The following is a 3,634-nucleotide window of genomic DNA, read 5'->3' on the forward strand; positions in this document are numbered from 1 at the left end:
GCCTAGGTCTGACACCAGGCTGGAGCACCAGGACCCAGCCAGATGGCTTTAGATCAGAGGACTATGGAGTCAAGATTTCCTAGTTTCAAAACTCAGTTTGGTCTTCTCTGGTTATGTGGTCACAGGTGAATTTTGTCATCCACTGGCTCCTTAAACACAGCAACCATTCACCATGACTGCGAAACTAAAGGGCCGAGGTGGAGGACTGAACTCTGAGGAAAAAAAATACAAGAAAACCCAGAAGTTGGACAGCAAGTGGTAGAAACCTGAAGAAGGAAGACTAGGCCAAGAATTCCTTTCTAACTTCATTAAACATCTCCAAATTCTATCAACAGAATTGAGAGAGAGTGAGGACTACTCTTTCTGCTGTTGTTATATGATGATATGTTGTAACAATATTATTTATTTGAACTGTTTATTTGAAAATATTTTCAAATCCACAGAATAATTTTGATAGTGCACAGAACTACTATATGCCCTTACACAGGGCTTCCCCAATTGTTAACTGTTATATTTGTGCTAGCATTTTCTCTCTTGTTTCTGTTTTCTTTTACTGTACTATGTGAGAATAGGCTGCATGTATGTTATCTTATTAACATTTAATGTTTCAATGTATATTTGCAAAAAGGAGACATTCTCCTCATAACAATAGTACAACCATCAATATCAAAAAGTTAATACTATCCAATATCACCATCTTCTTAACTGATCCCACTCAAATTTTATCCACTGTCTAAGTGATATTTACAAAATCCAGAAGCTTTTATTATATTTAATCATCATGTTCCTTTAATTTCCTCCAATCTGGAATAGTGCCTCAGTCTTTCCTTATGTTTCCTGACTTTTATATTGATATTTTTATAGATTATAGCCCAAACTCTTTGTAGAATTTCCATCAATTTGGATTTGATTTTATTGGCTCATAATTTATGTGGAACTTATACATAAATAAATAATAATTTGGGAAGGGCAGGAAAATACTAAAAGTGATGCTATTTTCTTTTCATTGCAGCACATTAATAAGCATATGATACCAATTTGTTCCATACTGGGGGTATTAACTTTTTTCACATGGCTAAGATGATGCCTGACATTTCTCCACTGTAAAGTTAATTAATAATTATGTTAAATAATTAATAAATAATAATAATTTTAGGAGAAGATATTAAGACTTCTACTGTAATGTAGAGCTGTTCCTTCTTACTCATTTAATCTTTCTCACTTATTAATTTATACCAGAATATAATCATGGGTTCTTATTATTTTACTTATAATTTATAATCTAAAATTATTTAATATCTCTATCTCTGTTTCTGTCTCTATGTCTGTCTCTATCTCTACCTCATGCTCAGATTATCCCAGTCTTGTGTAATAAGAAAACTTTCAAGCTGGCTCCTTGTCTCTTAGGCATACCTCCATCATTTTCTTCATACATTTTACATTCTGTTATGTTTTCTTCTGGGATAACCTGCTATTTTTTTGTGCTACAGTTTTGGAGTCAGCCATTTCACCAAGGATCTTTCATTTTTTCTCTTTAGTAGAGAATGGTATTTAGAAATCAAACATACACACACATACATACATATACACATGTATTCCTATCTAACCTCTCTTCCTCTCTCTTTCTCTCTCTCTCTCTCTCTCATCTGTCTATCTATCTCAAAACCCAAAATTTCATCCTACTTTCTCCAATTTCGATTCAAAACTACAGGGTTGATTTTAGTATCCACTTTTATTACATGTACAGTGATAAATCTGGCTCCAATCATCATCAGATTATTTACTTACTTGCTCAGTCTCCCATGTATATAACCAATCGGTCTGCCACAATAGCACAAAGTTCATCCTCGGTCATACTTCTAACTTCCACGCTGGTACAACTTCCAAAACCAAGACTCAGAAAAGGAGGAAGAGGAAGAAAAAGGAGGAAAAATGTAGGGGAAAGTGGTATATTTATTTATTTAATCATTAAAGTAAAGTTTGTATTTATGTTACTGATATTGTATTTGAGATATTTCATAACAGTCATAGAATGGAATATAAATATTTCATTTAAATAATACTTACTTCACCCACTTTTATAGCTTGGTGTCATTACCATTTGAGGTAAAATGGGGACATCCATGGCATACATAATTCTTTGTTTGTTTGGGTTTTTTAAATTAGTATTTACTAATTTTCACCCAAAGGAAAAAATGATAGAAGAGGTAAGAACTGTTACAAAAATAGAAAGGATAATGATGAAGATGGTCCTGTGTGTGTGTGCATGAACATATGAATACATTTGCATTTAGAATTTTTCAGAGAGCTTGTTAATTATGAACTAAGACAATTTGGTCATGAAAAATATCATAATATTTTTGGTAAAAATCAATACTTATCAATAGTTATAGATAGATGATAACTATACTTTTCTTCCTCCACAACTATAGGGAAAGGTAATTTCACACATACAAATATTTATTAGCAAGGAGGCATAAAGTAGTCACATAACCTTATCAGTAGGCTTGATAAAATCTCATATCTGGCCCTTTGTGGGTTCCAAAGCATTTTGCACTAGAAATAAATGTGATAATAACTTTAGGTACATGATCCAGCTGGCCCTGATAGTCAGAATCAGGTTACCAAAAGCCAGTTGCTAGATACAAGTCCAGTTATGAATCAGTCCTAGAGAATGATTGTGAAATTTGAACAATAAAGAATTCAAGATTCTTATACCCTTATGCCTATACTAGGCAATATTGTGGGCTGTCTCAGTAATATTTTAGATAATCCATATATTTTGATCACCATTAATCTTGCCAAAAAAACCTCAAAATTTTACATTCTTTGTGCTAATTAACAAGTCATTAATTCTACTACTGCAAACCTATTTCTAATATTCATGATGCTGTTTAACAATGATGACCTTGTACATCAAATACACATTTTGGCTGAAATGCCAAATGGCTAAGTGATAAGATCAATATTCACCAGAAGCTAAGTGTGAAGGTATATATCATCATTTTTGGTCAGTTATTAAACCAATTGATCACTCTGGTATATAGATCAAAACTAATATTACTGAACACAAGTTCATGTGTCCAACATACATGAGGCCAAACAAATCAAAAAGTTGGAGTTTGGAGGAGAGAAAAGTTTGTGGTTGGAGCATGCAAAGAAATTAATGACTTGTGCCCAGAAAACCCTGAACTCTCTGAAGGGTTTCAGCAAAGCATTTTTATTCATTTGTTTATTTCATGAAAAGTCATTTTATTTTAAATATAACAGTGTGTACATGTCACTCTCAAACTCCCAATCTATCCCTTCCCCCCACCCTTCCCCAATGGTAACCATAAGTTCATTCTCTAAGTCTGTGAGTCTGTTTCTGTTTTGTAAATAAGTGCATCTGTATTTTTTTTTAGATTACACATGTAAGTGATATCATATGATATTTGTCTTTCTCTGATTTACTTCACTTAGTATGATAATCCCCAGGTCCACCCATGTTGCTGCAAATGGCATTATTTCATTCTTTTTAATGGCTGAGTAATATTCCATTTTATATATGTACCACATCTTCTTTATCCAGTCATGTGTCAATGGACTTTTAGGCTGCTTCCGTGTCTTGATTATTGTAACAGTGCTGCAATGA

This window comes from Tursiops truncatus, chromosome 13 (assembly GCF_011762595.2).
Source record: "Tursiops truncatus isolate mTurTru1 chromosome 13, mTurTru1.mat.Y, whole genome shotgun sequence".
Taxonomy (NCBI): Eukaryota; Metazoa; Chordata; class Mammalia; order Artiodactyla; family Delphinidae; genus Tursiops; species Tursiops truncatus.